This window comes from Corythoichthys intestinalis, chromosome 13 (genome assembly GCF_030265065.1).
Source record: "Corythoichthys intestinalis isolate RoL2023-P3 chromosome 13, ASM3026506v1, whole genome shotgun sequence".
In the NCBI taxonomy this organism is placed as follows: Eukaryota; Metazoa; Chordata; class Actinopteri; order Syngnathiformes; family Syngnathidae; genus Corythoichthys; species Corythoichthys intestinalis.
The window spans coordinates 44,170,660-44,193,894 of NC_080407.1; the positions used below are offsets into that span (position 1 = coordinate 44,170,660).

General features: G+C 41.4%; 1 protein-coding gene across 3 annotated transcripts in view; it reads right to left on the bottom strand.

The window, feature by feature from the left end:
* Nucleotides 1-23,235, bottom strand: part of LOC130928518 (uncharacterized) — a 407,312-nt gene that overhangs the window by 346,213 nt on the left and 37,864 nt on the right. For all 3 annotated transcript variants that reach the window (XR_009066693.1, XM_057855193.1, XM_057855192.1), the window contains exon 2: nucleotides 23,088-23,220. The gene's annotated coding sequence lies outside the window, so the exon portion shown is untranslated. The remainder of the gene's footprint in view (nucleotides 1-23,087; nucleotides 23,221-23,235) is intronic.

The window sequence follows — 23,235 nt, forward strand, 5'->3', positions numbered from 1 at the left end:
ACCTTGAACTTCATGTCCAAATTGTTGTTTCCTTCACTGATCAATTATAAATAATCATTTTGGGCCCAAAAACACCAAAAATTCCAAAATCGTTTTGTCAAAATTTTTCATATTGATGTCCAATTGACAACCAAACATGCGTAACGAACCGTTTTGAAACTTTGTAATATTTATTCAACATGTTAGGATGAACATTCAACCAAAAAAATTTAGAATAAATAGTCTTATATTTGACAATTCAACATAAACAACAGGTATAGCCATAGGCGTTTTTTGCCTTTATACATGCTCCAGTCAAAACAGGTTATATACAGCAGACCTAACAGTGAAGAACAGTGAAAAAATATATACCATCTAACACAAAAAGTGTTTAGAGGCCATCTCTTTATGAGTTTAGGTATTGCGGCCAATCGCCTGATGAAAACTATGTACACACAATCAAGCTTCTTGAACACACATTTATATACACAAATTGAGAAGATTGATGTGGGAAAAAAATATATATATAACATTGGGGGGAAAAAAGCATTTTCAAAAATATTTACAATAAACAAGTTACATTTTTTTCAGTCATGCCACTCCGAAAAGCAGTTTCGTCCTGGAATTAGACACGGCTACATCACACAGCTCACACTTCCATGGGGTGTCGGTCCTCTTTCCACCCTTCCATTTTCATTTCACTTTGCTTTCATTGTCACTATAAATGTACATGAAAATAAGTCAGTATTTATGAAAATAATAAAGTATAAAATAAAAATATACCTGTATACAGCAATAAATAATAATGGAAATCTATATGTATGACAATAGAAAGAATACCATAGCTGAATATGTGCTACATCCCTAATCTTCATATAGAAAGAAGAACACCACAAATTATAAATTCCTGCCTGGGATACCCACAGTGCACGTACGACTTTGATCTGATATGCACATTTTATTATTATATACACAAACACACACTTATATTGCATCAAAATTAACTTTGTCTTGCAATATCAAAAGAAACTTTCAAAAGAAACGTTTTCAGCATGAAAAAAAAGAGTGAGTTGGTTTACCTCTGCTCGTTGATGGCGTCACCCACGTGTTCAAATCCGTCACTATCTTCACTCGAGGACTCTTCCGAAGAAGACGATGATGACGAATTTGGACCATCCTCTTCCTCAAGTTGATCAGAAGCACAATTGCTTGCGCTAAATTTAGTTTTCCGTTCATTGTCAAAGTCACACAAAGTCGCTGCTCGATCCAGCAGTATCCAACTGGCCGTCGCTCGCCACCTCGCTGCTTCAGAACACTCCTCCTCCCTCTCGTTCGGTTGAACCTCGCACCGCAGTTATATTTATAAAAAAAAAAAAAAAAACGCATTTTGTGCTTCCACTGTGACTTCGAAAGGGTTCGTTTGATTTGTGTTTTTTTCATGGAGCTTCCGTTTTGAAAAAGGACTAGAAATGATGGAAATATAGACATAAACAAATGATCCATGCAGCGTTTTAATGTTTTTTTGAGAGGACAATAAAACTATAAAACTTAAATGACAATATCTCACGTTCTAGTTGGTCGATTGACTTCAAATAATAACGAGAGTAAACCGCAACTTCCGCACTTTAAAACGAGACCAACCAACGGCATGTGGGTGACGTAATTAAAACGTGAGGGCGCTTCAAAGACGATAAGCGCTGAGGACGCGCCGGCGCGTCCTTCGACTCTCAAGGGTTAATAAGAGCTGCTTTTTAGTTTTCGCTAATAGAACAAACTTTCAAATGCTGTAATTTGGTTTTCACTATTGCATTGAACACATACCGAACTGTGACTTGTGTGTACCGTTACGCACCTATTTCTGGGTCACTTGTTGATTTCACTTCAATTTCCTGTAGACTTTGGGGTATTAGAAGGTCACTTCCTGTTCTGTGAATTTCAGGGATTTTTAAAATTGTTGACTTTAGCCAATTTGTAGGACAATTGTTGACAATTCTTTAGTGTCAGTGTTGTAAATGGAAAAAGTTGGGTTCGTCCAGCGCTGTCAGTGGCATCCAATGAGTTAAAAATGCGCCGCTTATCAGAAGCAAACTGTAGCAGCCAATTGAGTCGAATGAGATCATATCAAAGTTTAGTTTACATGCTCCGCTCTGAAGATGAATGACTAATGCAGCAAGAGGTTCTCTTGTGCTGTTGTCGCGTAGGAGAAAGGCTGCTTCAGCAAATAGCAAAAATACAAGCGCGATGACAAGACCCCCCCCCTTCACGCTTTACATACAAATAGCTGTCAAAATCAAATTGCCTATTTTGAATAAGAATACACGCAGGCCAGAAACACAAATATATGAGAGGACAACGTAGTTCATTGGAACAGACGGGGAGCCAAAGCATAAAGTCAAATTTAAATGTCTTCTAAATTGAATGGACCTATTTCACTTTCAACAAAATATTTCAATACCCTACCGGATTTGAATCGCCCAAACTGCCGAGCTAGCGTTTTCCATTGAAATACTATACGGAAGGGATCTCTTCACAGTTTCAGACCGATAATTCAATACAGTTAGCTGAAACCAATCTACATATCTTAACGGACAATATGTTTGATACCCATACATCAGCGATCATACGCGGTCGTTCCAGTTAAGGTTTCTCATAATCTAGGAAATAAGAAGCATTACGTTTTCAATATTCAAATATAATCAGACACTACACAATCATTTAGAAAAATGAGGCAATTATCGATCAAGGTCGTCGCAGGAGGCAGCGGGCAATTCATCCCGGATGAGAAAGCTCTGAATGGGATATCATTTGGCCTTACAGAAAAAGAAAAAAAACTGTAGCGCCAGCATAATTCAAACCATTAGGGCTAAAGTTAGCTCTCCCTTCCGCCAATCTATCAAAAGCGGTGCCGTTTTTAGTGCCAACTCAACAGCGACTGGTCAGTGAGATGCCCTCAAGAACACGTTTCATTTTCATGAGACACTAGCTCGCGCCGGTCCTCAGGCTTCCTCGACATCGAGACGGAAATGTTGAGGGAAGGCAAAAAGTAAAGACCAAGTTGAATTGTTCAGCAATAAAATATTATTTTAAACATTAACTCTTTCGAACAGTCAGTCACCTAGAAATCACTTAAAATCAACAGGAATTGAACTGGAATTGCTCCAAAATCCACAGAAAGTGACCAAGAAATGCCCCAAAATCAATAGGAAGTTACCCAAAATTCGACAGTCACCTTGAAACTCCCAAAATCAACCGGAATTGCTCAAAAAAAGCGACAAGGGGCGACATAGAAATGCCCCAAAATCATAAGGAAGCAACACAAAATCAACGGGAAGTTACCCAAAATTCAACAGTCAGCAGGAAATCCCCCATAATCAACCGCCATTGACCTGCTCTAAAATCCACAGAAAGTGACATACAAATGCCCTAAAATCAATAGAAGGTGACCAAAAATTCGGCAGTCACCTGTAAATCCAACCAAATCAACAGGAATTGACCTGTTTTTGCCTCAAAATCAACAGGAAGTTAGCCAAAATTCGACAGACACCTGGAAATGTCCCAAAATATACCGGATTTGCTCCAAAAATCAACAAGAAGTGACATACAAATGCTCCAAAAGCAATAGGAAGTGACCAAAAATTCAGCAGTCACCTGTAAATCCAACCAAATTAACAGGAATTGACCTGTTTTTGCCTCAAAATCAACAGGTAGTTAGCCAAAATTCGACAGTCACCTGGAAATTTCCCAAAATATACCAGATTTGCACCCAAAATCAACAAGAAGTGACATACAAATGCCCCAAAATCAATAGAAATTGACACAAAATCAACAGCATGTTACCCAAAATTCAAAAGTCAACTGAAAATTCCCCCCAAATCAACAGCCGTTGACCTGGGATTGCTCTAAAATCCACAGAAAGTGCCTAGAAATGCCCCAGAATCAGCGAGGAGTCACCTATAAATGCTCCAAAATCAATAGGAAACGACACAAAATCCACAAGAACTTAACCGAAATTCGAAGGCCACCTGAAAATTCCCCCAAAATCAACAAGAAGTCACACAAAATCCACAGGAAGTTACCCCAAAATTCGACAGTCGCCTGGAAATTTCCCAAAATCAACCGGAATTGCTCCCAAAATCAACAAGAAGTGACGTACAAATGCCCCAAAAGCAATAGGAAGTGACCAAAAATTCGGCAGTCACCTGTAAATCCAACCAAATCAACAGGAATTGACCCGTTATTGCCTCAAAATTAACAGGAAGTTAGCCAAAATTAGACAGTCACCTGGAAATTTCCCAAAATGTAACGGATTTGCTCCAAAAATCAACAAGAAGTGACATACAAATGCCCCAAAATCAACAGAAAGTGAAACAAAATCTACAGGAAAAGTTACCCAAAATTCAAAAGGCAACTGAAAATCCCCCCCAAATCAACAGCAGTTGACCCGGAATTGTTAAAAAATCCACAGAAAGTGCCTAGAAATACCCCAGAATCAGCGGGGAGTCACCTATAAATGCTCCAAAATCAATAGGAAGCGACACAAAATCCACAAGAACTGAACCGAAATTCGAAAGCCACCTGAAAATTCCCCCAAAATCAACAAGAAGTCACACAAAATCCACAGGAAGTTGCCCAAAATTCGACAGTCGCCTGGAAATTTCCCAAAATCAACCGGAATTGCTCCCAAAATCAACAAGAAGTGACGTACAAATGCCCCAAAAGAAATAGGAAGTGACCAAAAATTCGGCAGTCACCTGTAAATCCAACCAAATCAACAGGAATTGACCTGTTTTTGCCTCAAAATCAACAGGAAGTTAGCCAAATTTCGACAGTCACCTGGAAATTTCCCCAAATATACCGGATTTGCTCCAAAAATCAACAAGAAGTGACATACAAATGCCCCAAAACCAACAGAAAGTGAAACAAAACCAACAGGAAGTTACCCAAAATTCAAAAGGCACCTGAAAATTCCCCCCAAATCAACAGCAGTTGACCTGGAATTGCTCAAAAATCCACAGAAAGTGCCTAGAAATGCCCCAGAATCAGCGAGGAGTCACCTATAAATGCTCCAAAATCATTAGGAAGTGACTCAAAATCCACAAGTAGTTACCCGAAATTTGAAAGCCACATGAAAATTTCCCAAAAATCAACAAGAAGTCACACAAAATCCACAGGAAGTTATGCAAAATTCGACAGTCGCCTGGAAATTTCCCAAACTCAACCGGAATTGCTCCAATAATCAACAAGAAGTGACGTACAAATGCCCCAAAAGCAATTCGAACTGACCAAAAATTGGGCAGTCACCTGTAAATCCAACCAAATCAACAGGAATTAACCTGTTTTTGCCTCAAAATCAACAGGAAGTTAGCCAAAATTCGACAGTCGCCTGGAAGTTTCCTAAAAATCAACCGGAATTGCTCCAAAAATCAACAAGAAGTGACATACAAATGCCCCAAAATCAACAGAAATTGACACAAAATCAATAGCAAGTTATCCAACATTCAAAAGGCACCTGGAAATTCCCAAAAAATCTACAGGAATTGACCTGGAATTGCTCTAAAATCCACAGAAAGTGACCTAGAAATGCCCCAGAATCAGGGAGGAGTGACCTATAAATGCCCCAAAATCTATAGGAAGTGACACAAAATCCACAAGAAGTTACTCGAAATTTGAAATCCACCAGAAAATTCCCCCTAAATTAACAAGAAGTCACACAAAATCCACAGGAAGTTACCCTAAATTTGACAGTGGCCTGGAAATTTCCCCAAATTAACCGGAATTGCTCCGAAAATCAAAAAGAAGTGACATACAAATGACCCAAAATCAATAGGAAGAGAGACAAAATCAACAGGAAGTTACCCAAAATTTGACCTCCACCTGGAAATTCCCCCCAAATCAACAGGAATTGCCTCAAAATCCAACAGTTGCCGGGAAATCAAGTAAATTAAACGGAATTGCTCCAAAAATGGACGAGAGGTGACATAGTTATGCCCCAAAGTAGGAAGTGCCACAATATCAGTAGGAAGTTAACCAACATTCAACAGTCACCTGGAAGTTTCCCCAACATCAACAGGAATTGACCTGTAATTGCTCTAAAACTCATGGGGAGTGACCTACAAATGCCACAAAATCCACAGGAAATTACACAAAATTTGACAGCTACTTGGATATCCCCCCCAAATTAACAGGAATTGCCTCAAAATCAACAAGAACTTACCCAAAATTCGACAGTTGACTGGAAATCAAGCAAAATCAACCGGAATTGCTCCAAAAATGGACAAGAAGTGACATAGAAATGCCTCAAAATCAATATGAAGTGACACAAAATCAATAAGAAGTTACCAAAAATTCAACAGTCACCATCTTTTGTTATATTTAGATCCTCATTCATTTTTTTCCTACAGTTTGAGGCTTAGCTCAGGTATTTTAATAGTTTACGTTCCTTATCCGATTACTCGATTATTCGAACTAACTAGTTCATCGATTAACCAATCCAGATTGAAACTGGGTGGCTCTTTTGTAGTCTGAACAGTCCGATGAATTGAAACCACATACAGTTGGTGGTTTCATATCGGATTTGGTAAAGATGCTTCTCAATCTGAAGTTTAAATGGGATTCGCTGTCCGTGTGTTATGACGTCAATGTAAAAAAGTTACCGATAAATAATTATTTGTGTGCTTGATGAAAAATTTAGGACGAAACGCATTTTTTGTTTTTGCCATTGGGAGTAAAATCCACATTTTTGCTGCAAACGTAAACGTTAGAGGCTGAAGGAATAGTATCTTTTCTCGTAATGACTGTTTGACTGTTTGTATTACTCTAATGTACTAAATATAAAATAAATAACATTTATATCATAGTTTAAGGAAAACAAGCAGAATATATTTGACATAAGGCATAAGAGATACATGACTCCTTCTGACCACGGAAGTCCAACGTGTGCATCAGGCAGCTGAGTGAGCAAGATTGACGCTGACTACTAGGTGCGAGGCAAGACATCTACTAGCCCACGTCTGCAACACAAAATCCCGCAATCAGCTCTTCAGGACAGTCCAGAACAAATGGTGGGATGTTCTGTACTGCCATAAATAAGCCTGAACAATGTATCGTTTAAACATCGCCATTGCGATGTGCGCATGCGCAATAGTCCCATCGCAAGGTCGTGTAATAGTTTTTTTAATCCACAAATTTTTTGATCTGCTTCATGCACTCAGCACAGCCTCCGTCCCTCCCTCCCTCTCCCAGCTATTTGTTCCTTAGTCATTGTGGCACTTGCTCATTAAAGCAAACAATGTTGACAGATGGTTGTTTGATCTTGCCAGAGAAGCGGACTTCACATGCGCCGCATACGTCAATCATCATTTAACTTGTTAAATAGTTGCTGCGCAAGGAAACGCGCGCTGGAATGAATGTGTGTGTGTGCGCGCAGCCAGACATGTTGTGTCGCGGCAATAAACACCAGAAGTAATCTTGAGGAGTTTGTCATTTCTACATGTCACTCCAGGAGTCACAGCCAAGGTAGGTAAACAGAAGCATTTAATAAAGCCATGCGTTTTTCTACTATGGTATTTTATTCTTGTTTAAAAACAATTCGGTGGGACATTTATGATTAAAACTGATCATAATTATTACATTTGAAGTGCTTAAAAAACACATATATATATATTTACATTTCTTTTTAAAATCATACTTTGGGGAAAAAAGTGAAAAAACATCTCTTATATGTATCTCTTTCCAATACTTAATCTGAATAAATACATTGAACACACACCATTTTTTTTTTTCCGTGAAAAATGAGTGATCACTGTACATTGGTCGAGGTGAATCATTCAAAGTCTTTACAACCAATATCGTTCAGGCCTCACCACAACATCCGATAACAAAAATAACTCTAAGTTTGATAGCTCAGCGCCTCTCAGATGGTGAGGCGCGCTGAACCTCCCACCACAGTTGCCTCATTAGCCATGACCAAATTTCCGACAGAAGAAGACCCAAAACACTCCCTTCTTCCTGCCCATAGCCCGCCCCGCGAGAGCCTTCAAAAAGACTGAATGTTTAACTAATCGTTGTCATTTCTTTTAGAAAATCATTTGTTGACTTGTGATATGGCGACCCTGGAACCAGTCTGCCTCCTCGCCTGGGTCTGTTGCTGTTTTGCCATGCCGTTTGATCGCTGTCGACCTGAATAAATTGTCAACTTGTACTTCAAAGCCTTTTTCCAGCTTTCAAAATGGAGTCAGTACAAGAGGTTAAGACTAAGAGTTTGGCCTTTTGGCCGGGTTTCGCCGGCCTGGGTTGTTCGTTGGAGATGCGCTAGCGCGGGTCCGGCGGTTCGGCTAACGTGATTCTAGTGATCTGCCTAAAAGATCAGATTCCTTCAAGGCGAAACTGAAAGTGTCGACGAAATTTGTAACGTTTCGAATTTGCAACATTGGGAATCGAAACATTTGGGTTATTTATTTTTGTGCAAAGGCAAAGTCAAAAAATCTCTCCCTTTAGTTTCTCAAGCTGAAACTTCTCTCCTGCCCACACACGAAAAGCAATTGTTTCGCATCAACTTGCCTCGACGAGTCCCGCTTGGCGTTTGATTTAGATTCGTTTCATGCCAGCCGCTCGACGGCGAGAACCAGAGGTCCTCGCCGTCCGCCTTTTTCCCTTTCGGCGAATCGTGTGTGGGCTAACCGGCGTGGCTTTTTCGCCGGCTTCATAAATAACCTGTTTGTCTTAATCCATCAAACCGGTGGATGTAGAAAAGGCAACATTTGCAGCAGGCGGGGGCCCGAGTGTCAGCCGGGTGTTTGCGCTATCTTGATGTATAAGCCGCTTCTTTGCGCGTGATCCGGGATCGCTACGGAACTCTTCTGCTGGTACGCTGCCACAATCCATCACGCCATTAACTGCCCATTTCACCTCGGCGGACAGGACTTATTCACAGAGTGAGATCAGTCAAGAATGTCATGAAATATCCGGTTTTTGAGCCCGTCGACAGCGGGGGGCAACTGGGTATGTTGTCCCTGGCCTCAGGACCATAGGAGCCCCAGAATGACCCTTTCTTTATTTATCTTGATATTCACATATTTATGTTTTATTTAAATAATTGTCTGCTTAAATATTATGTTCTACTCAATACAGTGGGGCAAATAAGTATCTAGTCAACAACCAATTGTGCAAGTTCTCCTACTTGAAAAGATTAGAGAGGCCTGTAATTGTCAACATGGGTAAACCTCAACCATGAGAGACAGAATGTGGGAAAAAAAAGAATTTATTTCCAAATTAGAGTGGAAAATAAGTATTTGGTCACCTACAAACAAGCAAGAGTTCTGGCTGTCAAAGAGGTCTAACTTCTCCTAACGAGGTTAACGAGGCTCCACTCGTTAACTGTATTAATTGCACCTGTTTTAACTCATTATCGATATAAAAGACACCTGTCCACAACTTCAGTCAGTCACACTCCAAACTCCACTATGGCCAAGACCAAAGAGCTGTCGAAGGACACCAGAGACAAAATTGTAGACCTGCACCAGGCTGGGAAGACTGAATCTGCAATAGTTAAAACGCTTGGTGTAAAGAAACCAACTGTGGGAGCAATAATTAGAAAATGGAAGATTTACAAGACCACTGATAATCTCCCTCGATCTGGGGCTCCATGCAAGATCTCACCCCGTGGCGTCAAAATGATAACAAGAACGGTGAGTAAAATCCCAGAACCACACAGGGGGACCTAGTGAACGACCTACAGAGAGCTGGGACCACAGTAACAAAGGCTACTATCAGTAACACAATTCGCCGACGGGGACTCAAATCCTGCACTGCCAGACGTGTCTCCCTGCTGAAGAAAGTACATGTCCAGGCCCATCTGCGGTTTGCTAGAGAGCATTTGTATGAACCAGAAGAGGACTGGGAGAATGTGTTATTGTGAGATGCAACAAAAATAGAACTTTTTGCTAGAAACACAGGTTCTCGTGTTTGGAGGAGAAATAATACTGAATTACATCCGAAGAACACCATACCCACTGTGAAGCATGGGGGTGATAACATCATGCTTTGGGGCTGTTTTTCTGCAAAGGGACCAGGACGACTGATCTGTGTAAAGGAAAGAATGAATGGGGCCATGTATCGAGAGATTTTGAGTAAAAATCTCCTTCCATCAGCAAGGGCATTGAAGATGAGATGTGGCTGGGTCTTTCAGCATGACAATGTTCCCAAACACACAGCCAGGGCAACAAAGGAGAGGCTTCGTAAGAAGCATTTCAAGGTCCTGGAGTGGCCTAGCCAGTCTCCAGATCTCAACCCCATAGAAAATCTTTGGAGGGAGTTGAAAGTCCTTGTTGCCCAACGACAGCCCCAAAACATCACTGCTCTAGAGGAGATGTGCATGGAGGAATGGGCCAAAATACCAGCAACAGTGTGTGAAAAGCTTGTGAAGAGTTACAGAAAACGTTTGTCCTCTGTTATTGCCAACAAAGGGTACATAACAAAGTATTGAGATGAACTTTTGGTATTGACCAAATACTTACTTTCCACCATGATTTGCAAATAAATTCTTTAAAAATCAAACAATGTGATTTTCTGTTGTTTTTTTTTTTCCGCATTCTGTCTCTCATGGTTGAGGTTTACCCACGTTGATAATTACAGGCCTCTCTAATATTTTCAACTGGGAGAACTTGCACAATTAGTGGTTGACTAAATATTTATTTGTCCCACTGTATATACTTAAAAACTTTAACATTAAAGATTTCAAATTTATATTTTTTTCCTTTTTTTTTTCTCCACAACATCCCCTCCTCTTTCTAAGCAGAGAATGGTTTGACCCCACTCTGGCGCACTCAAGGCTACACTACATATGTGCCCTAAAGCGCCGTCGCCCAGTTTGTAAGTCCATCCAACTAACTAACGACAATATTTATTGAAGTTGCTAAGCCTGTCGCGAAATGCAATGAGTCCATTTATCGCACGGCAAATAAAAATGAGGGCGGTAATTTTCACGGCTGCGTTTATTGTCACGTGCGTGCATACATTTGTGCATGCGTGTACACTCAGGTTTTGATGGCATATGAGACTCAAGTTCCTTTCACAGAAGTTTATTGGTCATCCACACGCCGTAGAATTCAAGTTCTAACATACAAAATAAGAAAAAACACGTATATTGAAGCAATTCGGCAAAGCCGCCGGAACAGCAAAAGCCGAACTAGAAGGCGCCCCGCTGGCGCAGCCCCCAGCAAATCGGCCGGACAGCCAAACTCCACACGTTCACTCCGATGTTAACCCTTTGTACTGACTCCATTTTGAACGGTTTAAAGAAGACTCACCGAAAACAGGTTGACAATATATTCGTCGACAATGACTAATGGCTGGGTCGTGGTTGCCACGGCAACTGAGGCATGTCTTGACGTCTAAGGCGCTGAGCTATCAACTTGTTGCCTTGGTAGGACGGGGGTGTCCTGACCCCACCGAAGAGATGCTGATGTCTTTTCCTTCGCTTATCAGACGAGGGCTGATAAGCTGGTCCGCTTTACTGTGTCAAAGGGCATGGAGTGAAGTCTGCCTAAACTATGGTTAAATGCTTTACGATTATGAATATGTTAGACTAATGCAAACAGTTATATGGTATCTGCGAGAAAAGTAACTATCCCCTACAATATTAAACCCTGTAAACGTTAGCATTGCTACAGTGAGGCTAATGGGGAAAAAAGGCAACCTACTTTAGCATGCTATAAAACATTCGCAGTCTTCTCCAAAACGCAAACTTGCCATTAAAAGGTGACACTTCAAACATGAAAAATCGCTGATCAACAGCATTTGCAAACGAAAAAAAAAAACAAAACTGATTACTGACACCACATGCAATGACAAAAAGTTTTTTTTGCGGAGTGTACAGCTAACTGTGAGCGGTTTAGCGAACTTACTTCCAGTGAACATTTCAAAATAAAAGCACGTCATATTCGTCATATAAATAACAATTTCTGGAGTTAATTCAACATACTTCAGAATTCAGATTCTACTCTAGGAATAGCTTTAAAATGACACCCTGAATGAAAAATCTGATTGGCAATGATTTTAATACTATTATAGCAGTATACTATAATTTTAATCCAAGATATTTTTTTTAAAAATTGTTTTGAATCATGTTGGAAAGTGCTAAGTCAATGTTCTGAATCTGTTTACATTCCATTTTTTTGCACTAGTTAATGCTATCAGCATTTGACCTCATTGTTTATTTGTGGTTTATTGTTGTTATTTACGTTGTTTATTTGTGCTTTAATAAAAAATTTATGTGTTCCAAAATGTTTTTGTGAATTAATAAGCGTCATCAAAAATTTCATTGTTAAATTAGTGGGAAAAAAAAAAAGGGGAAAAAAATATTAGTCGACTAATCGTAAAAAACGTCGGCTGACTAATCGGGAGAAAATTAGTCATTTGTGACAGCCTTAGGTGTACAGTGTACCGGAACAGGCAGCAGGCAGGCATAGCACTCTCAGTTGTATTGTACTGTTGCCTACATAGGACAATAGATGGAAATTGTTTGTTTATATTGTGTCACATCACATTACGGTCTGTTAAAGTTAACTGTCCATCTCAAAAAGTCTTAAAAGTACTGTGTATGTTGTCGTGACTAGCCGGTGGCAGGGGGGGGCTATAATGGTCCCTTGTCCCCGGGCCCCTGCAAGTCTGTTTGTAGCCCAGGACGCTTTAAATGCACTTCATGCGAAACCTTTCAATCGAGACAAATTAGACATCTAGCGCCGTCGATGGCAGCCAGTGAGTTCTCTTCTAGTTAGTATAACTATTCTGGGACGCATTTAGAGTCTAATTATTTGACATTAATCCTCAAATTTTCAGTCTTTCAGCATTGTCATGTTCTAATCTTTTTTAATCTTGGATCATTTGTATCATATTTGGAGCATACTAATCTGAAAATCGGGACACTGAATCACCTCAGCGAGATGTCTTCTATCGTCTTTTTGGTCTTTTCAGGTAAGCGCAACCCTCCCCCGCCCAAATAACGCATGACTAATGAGCAGCGCACATTTCAACGGCATTACGTTTGAAGTGAGGAGGAAAATCTCCAATTTAGTTTTAAATCTCCTCGCTTTTGTTTCCACGCGCCACAGAAGGCAAAACTCTGATCCCTTAAGCTGCTTAATTCAGCTACTGTGACTTCATTACATCCTGGGCTGTTTGCAGACTACTGTATGCTCCTGAAAACGGCGCGAGTTGCTCAGCCTGGTCGTGAAAATAGCGCCTTTGTTTCCTAGACTCAGCCAGGTGTGTTGCAGGGATGTACCCTAGAGACTGGCACTATATTAAAAGTTTGACCGAGTCCCACAATAACACAAAAAACCCCACTGTGCAATTAAATTCTGGCTGAAACTATTGATTTGATCTTTTGTTTGGTCCACCCACCTGCCAGGTTGCACACCAGGGAATCATGTGCCACCGCAATCGCCGCCTCCACTGTGTGAACATGCTAAACTAACATAGCTAACAATTGCTGTATTTTGATTTGGAGGTTTCACAAATGAGCTAAAAGATGAAATTTGTTATTCCTTGGCTGAGATGGACCCTCCCAACAATGGGTTTATCGCTAGTGGACGTCCAATCCATTTCAAGTGGAAGGGTGGCAGCGATAATAGACAGTAAATAACCCACCAGTAATTAGCTTGTTTTTAGCTAGTCGTTTTAACACAGCAAGTGTTGCTCGGATGATTATGAAAGTGTCCGATTTAACTCAGAACAACGGAATGAACGCTGAAAAATGCCTTAGAGGGATAAAAAGACTTGTACAGTGTAGGGCTGCAGCTATCAAATATTTTAGTAATCGAGTAATCGACTGAAAAGTATCGATTAATCGAGTAATCGGATGAAACGTATATTTTTAGGTGAAGAGCAATTATGAATATACATGTGAAAACAAGACATTTAATCTAATATTGAACCATTTTCAGTCAATCAATGTCTTTATTTTCAATGTACATTGTTGAAAACAGCCAACAATTGCATCACAGATGTAACTAGACTAAAAAAAAAAAAGACTAATTGACTGCTTTCACTCAAAAAACTTTTAGATCTTATTTAAAAAAAAAAAAAAAAATATATATATATATATATATATATATATACATACAGTGCCTTGGAAAAGTATTCGGCCCCCTTGATTCTTGCAACATTTCGCCACATTTCAGGCTTCAAACATAAAGATATGAAATTTAATTTTTTTGTCAAGAATCAACAACAAGTGGGACACAATCGTGAAGTGGAACAAAATTTATTGGATAATTTAAACTTTTTTAACAAATAAAAAACTGAAAAGTGGGGCGTGCAATATTATTCGGCCCCTTTATTTTCAGTGCAGCAAACTCACTCCAGAAGTTCAATGAGGATCTCTGAATGATCCAATGTTGTCCTAAATGACCGATGATGATAAATAGAATCCACCTGTGTGTAATCAAGTCTCCGTATAAATGCACCTGCTCTGTGATAGTCTCAGGGTTCTGTTTAAAGTGCAGAGAGCATTATGAAAACCAAGGAACACACCAGGCAGGTCCGAGATACTGTTGTGGAGAAGTTTAAAGCCGGATTTGGATACAAAAAGATTTCCCAAGCTTTAAACATCTCAAGGAGCACTGTGCAAGCCATCATATTGAAATGGAAGGAGCATCAGACCACTGCAAATCTACCAAGACCCGGCCGTCCTTCCAAACTTTCTCCTCAAACAAGGAGAAAACTGATCAGAGATGCAGCCCAGAGGCCCATGATCACGCTGGATGAACTGCAGAGATCTACAGCTTAGGTGGGAGAGTCTGTCCATAGGACAACAATCAGTCGTACACTGCACAAATCTGGCCTTTATGGAAGAGTGGCAAGAAGAAAGCCATTTCTCAAAGATACCCATAAAAAGTCTCGTTTAAAGTTTGCCACAAGCCACCTGGGAGACACACCAAACATGTGGAAGAAGGTGCTCTGGTCAGATGAAACCAAAATTGAACTTTTTGGCCACAATGCAAAACGATATGTTTGGCGTAAAAGCAACACAGCTCATCACCCTGAACACACCATCCCCACTGTCAAACATGGTGGTGGCAGCATCATGGTTTGGGCCTGCTTTTCTTCAGCAGGGACAGGGAAGATGGTTAAAATTGACGGGAAAATGGATGCAGCCAAATACAGGAACATTCTGGAAGAAAACCTGTTGGTATCTGCACAAGACCTGAGACTGGGACGGAGATTTATCTTCCAACAGGACAATGATCCAAAATATAAAGCCAAATCTACAATGGAATGGTTCAAAAATAAACGTATCCAGGTGTTAGAATGGCCAAGTCAAAGTCCAGACCTGAATCCAATCGAGAATCTGTGGAAAGAGCTGAAGACTGCTGTTCACAAATACTCTCCATCCAACCTCACTGAGCTCGAGCTGTTTTGCAAGGAAGAATGGGCAAGAATGTCAGTCTCTCGATGTGCAAAACTGATAGAAACATACCCCAAGCAACTTGCAGCTGTAATTGGAGCAAAAGGTGGCGCTACAAAGTATTAACACAAGGGGGGCCAAATAATATTGCACACCCCACTTTTCAGTTTTTTATTTGTTAAAAAAGTTTAAATTATCCAATAAATGTTGTTCCACTTCACGATTGTGTCCCACTTGTTGTTGATTCTTGACAAAAAAATTAAATTTCATATCTTTCTGTTTGAAGCCTGAAATGTGGCGAAAGGTTGCAAGATTCAAGGGGGCCGAATACTTTTGCAAGGCACTATATATATATTTCTAACCTAAAAATGCCATTACGCTTGATAACACACATCACTTAAAAGTTAGGATTTTTTCCCCACGTGTTTCAATTGAATTTCTATTTGTATCAAGCTATTTTTAAGTTCTAGTTAAGTTTTAAGTTAGTCTAAACTGTTAGTCCTGATAGGATTTTGAGTTTTTGCAGTGTTCAAAATAAATGTATGATACAGGCTGTATTACAGCACATCAGGGACCAGTGCTACTTGGTGTTTTATCCAGCAATGACTACTCAGCTAAAATTGATAGTTAGCATTATTAAGTATTTATTTTACACCCTCATCACTCCACAACGCTATGTTATGTTAAAGCCTGTATGTAACACACGTTAGCCACGCATCGACAGTGGTCATAATTAATAGAAACCTAGCCCTCCGCAGGGCTAACGTTACGTGAGCTAGTGACAGTAACGTTAATCTTATTTATTAGCGCTTAGCGCTCTTTATCAGCGCTTAGCGCTCTACTGGTTTAAGATGGCGGCTGTTTACTAACGCCGCTGATTCTGTCATTTCGCATCTAGTTCAACATTCATGTGATCTCTATCAGACGCATCAGACGCTACCTGCTACCAACGTAGCATCATGCTGGCTAGTTTTTAGCAATGTCGACGTCTTTTGTAGCGGGTGTCGGCTGGAGTAAGTTTTTTTGCTTCGCCCTCTACGCACGTGACATCAGCGCCTTGTCCCGCATTGAAAGTAGTCCGACCAAAACGTGATGCTTAGAGCTGTCAAAATAAACGATTACTCAAGGTGAATAAAATTACTCAGATCAGTTTTTAAACTCGAGTTACTCGAGTTGCTCGAGTATTCATTTCAGCTCTAGTACAATGTATCACAAAAGTGAGTACGCCCCTTGAATTTCTGCAGATATTTAAGTATATCTTTTCATGGGACAACACTAACATAATAACACTTTGACACAATGAAAAGTAGTCTGTGTGCAGCTTATAAAATAAAGTTAATTTATTTTCCCCTCAAAATAACTCAAAATATAGCCATTAATATCAAAACCCCTGGCCGCACTCTACATCAAATTGGTGTGCATGGCTGTCATCCCAGGAGGAAGCCTCTTCTGAAGACGGTACATAAGAAAGCCCGCAAACAGTTTGCTGAAGACATGTCAAAAAAGCACATGGATTACTAGAACCATGTCCTATGGTCTGAAGAGACGGGCGAGCTTTTTTGTGTAATGTCCTCAGAAGAGAATTCCTCCTGGGGTGACAGCCATGCACACTAATTTGATGTAGAGTGCAGCGTATGGTCTGAGCACAAACAGGCTGACCCCCCACCTCTTCAATCTCTGCAGCAATGCTGACAGCACTCCTGTAACGAGTCACATGACATTTTGGAGGGAAAAGGACAAGCAGCACTCAATTTGGACATTTAGGGATGTAGTTTCTAAGGGGTGTACTCACTTTTATTGCCAGGGGTTTAGATATTATTGGCTATATTTTGAGTTATTTTGAGGGGGAAATAAATTAACTAGCTGCACACAGACTACTTTTCATTGTGTCAAAGTGTCATTTTGTCAGCGTTGTCCCATGAAAAGATATACTTAAATAGCTGCAGAAATGCACGGGGTGTACTCACTTCTGTGATACACTGTAGTTCTTAAAAGATAAACGTGATTATGAATTAAATTATTTGATATTGAAAACTATCTTGATGTTTTTGTTTTTATACAATTTGTAAAATTAGTTTAGCTAGTATGTCGCCATTTTTGCTGACGTCGCAAGGCAGGGACGTCACATGGTTATGCTGCCGGGCTTCCCGAGTATGACTCTAGCAACATTAACATGTCATTTGTTCAAGCCTTTCAATTTCAAGCCTTTGAATTTGAAACATTAATGAGGACGACGGTACTGTCAATATTTCACAAAACGAGCAGCAAAAGCAAAATGAACAGGAAAGACAGGATGAGACGAGAGTAGGGGGAAAAAAATGTTCTGCCAAAAATATGCTACACCGGCGAAACAGCTACAAGATGCGAATTTGACACCCAAAGTACGACCGTGCACTTTCAGGTTGTTTTGTTTAGATACATACAGACAGAACATACTAAAGATACCTTAAGAAAATACTTTAACATAATGATATCAAATAAGGATTTTTTAAAATATGCTACATGACTAATGTGGTCAACAGATCAACAGCCTGTTAAAGGTACCACATGAAAACACAATGCTTTAAAGTATGAGAGGGAAACACATGCAAATGGTATTTTGAGGCAATGAAAAGGTAATAACAGACTCAATAAAAACACAAATAGTAAGTGTGAGCATGTCTTGGACGTCTCACCGCGTAGAAGGATTGAAGTAACCCGGTAGTGTTCGTCTAGTGACAAACTACGTCACCACCACGAGTGTCCGTTGCGCGCATAAAACATCCATAGGTCAAAACATGTACTAAATGGTATCGATTTTATACAGTAATTTTCGAAGTACAAGGCACACCTGCTGACTAGAAGCTGCCACCCACCAAATTTGGCACGAAAACGACATTTGTTCATAGATAAGCCGGACTGGACTATAAGCCGCAGCTGTCCTCACTGTATTATGGGATAGTTACACCAAAAGATATTCACCGGTAACACGATATGACATCGGCATCATATAACTGTCATAAGATCAAATGAACCACCATGAAGCTTTGAACCAACTGGCTGCTAAGCTTTTTTGCTTCAAGAACCTTCATTTGGTCACCACTGCTCCCTTGGGGGAGACAGTCCACCTCTGCTGCCACCTGGTGTCAACACTGTTGTTGCCCAACATGCCTACTAGCATGCACTGCAGCGCTACAGATGTAAATAACAATCAAAATTAATGTACTGAGGTAATTATTTCTTCAGTTACTGTTCCGGTTGTTTCACTAATTGCTAGTTATTGTATTTGGTAACACTTTATTTGACAGTGGCGCCATAAGACTGTCATTAGACAATCATAATTATGACATGCCACTGTCATGAGCATTAATGAATGCTAATAACAGATGTCATTTCGTGTTATCCGGCGATTAACTTGACAGTCTGAACGGGAAAAGTCACATAGAAGTGGACCATGTCAAATCCGATCTAGGTCACTGTCGTATGTGGTTAAAATCCAATCTGGGCCACATTTTTCCAGAATGTGGCTGCGGTCTGAACTGTCAAGTCCCCCGAATCGGAATTCATGCAGCATTTACGTTAGTAAAGAGCGAGAGAGACTGGCCGCAAAAGAAATAACAAAAAATCAGAATTGTGCATCAAAACTTCGGTATGAACCTAGCCTATGTCATATTTTAGTCATTTCAAAATGTGTTCATCTTTGTCTAGTTTTAGTTGACAATTACTCAAACATGTTTTCGTTTGTAAACTTAGTTTTATTCGATGGACACTAAGTAGGAAAACAGTACAATATTTTCAGTTAATTAAATTCACTTGGATGCCATGAACTGTATGCAAAAAGTTTTTCAAGAATTTAAGATGACACTCAGCACGCTAAATGCTAATGCAAAAGCTATGCTAACGCTATAATTTACTTTTAGCATGTGATGATCACTCAGCAGACCTTAAAAGGCTAGTGCAACATTGTATATTCTCTCTTGCCAAAATAAAACTTACAGCGCCTCACATGAGTGACACGACCAAACACTGCTAGAATGCGTGCAAACTACACATACGAAAACAAATGTCATTGTGAACTTTTATGTTGCATTTTCATCTCATTCTCGTATCATGAAACGAAAAAAGGCATTTGTCTCGTTATCTTTTAGTCTTCATTCATGAGCATTCATAGCATTTATGCTAGCGGACTTTTGTTAAGCAAATTAGGCTAATTTAATCTACTAAATTGGCGTAATGATCAGAGTAGATGGACGTTTGAACACCAATGCAGTAACAAAGTACTTTTACTTCGTTACATTCCACCACTGGTTTTACTCTTGTAAGTAGTAATATGCTAAAGTTACTGTATTTATTGTAAAAACAGTTCGTTTTTCAAGCTTTCCATCACCGTCAACGGCAGCCAATGAAGCAATGCACCAGTAAAGTATACATATTTACAAGCATTTTCAGCATCATAACAAGACTACTAATTGAAAACTTGGGAGGGAATAACCAATCTCATTAGAATTGCATCCAGTCTGCATCCATTTTTCACGGCAATCAAACCACCCAGCATTTGCCTTTATATGTAATCAAGCCATCCGGCTTTTGCGTTGATATGAATTTGGTTGACGCACGACACCCCGAGGAATTTGAGCCTCGTTATGTTGTCGTTTATGGGAAAAGATGTGAAGATTACATTTGTAAAGATACCAGGGGATGGTGGAATCAGCAAGATGGAGAAACTGCAATCATTCCTTGTCTTTACAAGTCTTAACTTACGCACTCACCGCTAATTTTTGCAGCCATGGCTAAAGGTCAGCGTTCCGACAAAGCTCGTAACTGCGTGCCGGGCCTACCGCGCACGTGGCGTACAGCGACCCGGACGTGATATAAGGAGAGTCAAAGATGCATAATTGAACAGTTTGCGCCCAGCTTGATAGCTGGAAATCGACTTCATTAATCAACTCCCGCGGATTTATGATGGCACGGAGAGGAGAAGTTTACGCTGGCGAGCCCGCATCCGTGGCGGCAGCTGCTGTGTAAAGCATGTCCAATAAGGCCTTTAAGACGCCTCGTCTATTATTCCGTCTCGATTCTGGCGAGGGCAATTAAACTGACTCTTGCCACGTCACCGAGAGGTTAGGAAGAAATGACCACGACAAATAAGGACTGTTTGAATTGACAGCGGTAGCTCTATTTACGAAATAAATTGGGTTCTGGAAGTAGTCTTGTAACCTGAAAATTCACTAAATACAGACGCGGTTTCCATGTAAATGCCCTAATCTGTATCAATCGCTACTGACACGCCACATTTAAATTTTTATACTTGGGGTAAAACCTTTTTTTTAACCTGTCCTTTTCAGCTGTTTGACACGGAGAATGGTAATCTAAGTGTCCGGTTGGTCTGAACAGTTTTAATGTTTCACATTGAGAGTATGACATACTCCCATTGTTATCATTCAACATACCTTGTTTATTATGACAAAGCAGCGAACAGGAAGGGGTTATGGGGGAACAGAAGAAAAGAAAGAATAGAAACACAAACAACTACAAGAAATACATTGAATGCCTACACTAACTATTCATAAGTTGGTGCTATCGTCAACTAGATGTATTTACGGTAGACACCATGTGGGGGGCCTGTTGACCAGGGAAAGAAGGGGAGGGGTTGGGGGAGTCTATAAGCTGAGTGATTGGGAGGGGTAGAGTGTACACAAATCAGCTCTTTTATCTAGAACCCAGTAATTGTGTGAATCCCTTGTGAGTGTAAGCCCGTTGGCGACCGACCATATACCGCCGAATCACCAAGCCCAGCACCGGGACCCTCCGCCCGAACGCGCCCAATCACATGCAGCCGCACGTAAGCCCGACCAAACACGCGAAAGCCATGCAGACGAGCAGAGACGCAACGTGGGCGTCAACCCAGGGTGACAGCCCCCACCCACCCAGCCCGGGGAGGGGAGGGGCAGGTGGGGATGGAGGGGCAGTGGAGCCCATTCCTCCTCCCGCAGCCCAGCAAAGGAGCCATCGTCACTCCCCCGGGATCCAGGTTGGTTCCCCGGGCCACCCGCGCTCCTATCAACCGGCCTTCAGGGAAAGGAAGAGGGGACGCACCGCCTACCTGACGCCCACCTGGCCCATGAGCCACAGCCGCAGCCCACCAACCGCAAAGCACGCCACGGGACCCCCAGTGGCCCACCAAGCCCAGGGCAGGGCAGGGTCCCCCGCCGGAACAGGCGATATCCAGCCGATACACCGGCGTCCAGCCAGCAACCCACGACAAAACGCAGGCCAGATACCCAGGCAAAGAAGGGAGGGGAAGGCGGAGGCAGGAGAACGCCGAGGGGGCCGACGCGACACCAGAGCCCCAACCTCCCCCCACTCCCACGATCGACAGCCCAGGCAGAGGGGAGGCCATGCCCCGGGAGCCACGCCAATGAGAAAAAGTGTGGGACCCACCAACCACTCTATAACTGGCTGCCAGTTTCCTGGCTGGCAGTCATTAGCACCGTGATGGGATTGTGTAGGGAGGGTTCTTGTTCTTCCGACGACCCTCAGCTCATGACCATCGGTGTGGGTCCAAACATAGATCGACTGATAAATCGAGAGCTCTGCCTTTTGGCTCAGCTCCTTCTTCACCACAAAGTCAGCATCACTGCAGACACTGTTGATCTCCCTCTGCCTCCTGCCCTCACTCGTGAACAAGATCTCAAGATACTTCAACTCCTCCACTTGTGGCAGGATCTCTTCCCCGACCCTAACAGGGCACGCCACCCTTTTTTGACCTAGGACCAAGGTCTCAGATTTGAGTGTGCTGATCTTCATCCCGACCGCATCTCAGTTGGCTGCGAACCACTCCAGTGAGAGTTTGAAATCAAGGCTTGATAAAGCAAACAGCACCACCAAACTGGACCCCTTAATAATTCGACTGCGCCTAGAAATTCCGTCCATAAGTTATGAACAGAATCGGTGACAAAGTGCAACCTTGGCGGAGTCCAACTCTTACTTAAGGAATCCGACTTACTGCCAGCAATGTGGACCAAACCGGTCGTACAGTGATTGAACAGCCCTTATCGTGGGGCCCGGTATCCCATTCTCCCAAAGCACCCCTACTGGACTTCCAAGGGACACGGTCGAATGCCTTCTCCAAATCCACAAAACACATGTAGTCCAATTGAGCGAACTCCCATGCACCCTCGAGGACCTTGCATACCCTGAAATTTACATCTGTCTGTGGATGAGTGCCATATACGTAATGAATGGCAGGACAATCCAAAATTACAGTATCCAAACTTTATATATTTTTTAACAATATAAGTATGTCATCACCACAGCACAAAACCCTTTGAAAAAAATTGGCGCGTTTATGCTCGAGGGTAAACACTAATTGAAACATGTCAATTAGCATATTAAAAGGCAGAAGTGACTTTCAAGTGGAGGTGTTTTTTTTTTTTTTTTTTGGTCTTGGCATCTTTTTGACCTTATCAGCCGCAACAATAAAGTCAAAGCTGGATGACAAGTTGCTTTTCATCCCGTTAACAACCTGTTTCAAGTGGGATAAAGGCCGGTAATATTGCTAACTAAGCCGCGCCAGAACTTTCTCCCACTGTATTTCTGACCTAAACATACTCCCTTTGGGGGATAAGCGACAAAGTTTGTATGCGGAAACTGTGAGTGAGTAGAGCCTGATGGTGCAAGTCAGTTTTTGTGGCTACTTAGAGGTTAAATCTTTGGATCTTACCAGGACTTGTGGTCGGAAGGAACAAAATCGTTGACGCAGTCTTGACAGCAGCGCCAGAGGCGATCGAGCATGCAAACAATCACTCGGCGAGGTGCCAACGGGGAGTTTCAGGGCCTCTTTTCAAGGATCGAGCCTGTCAGAGGGCAAC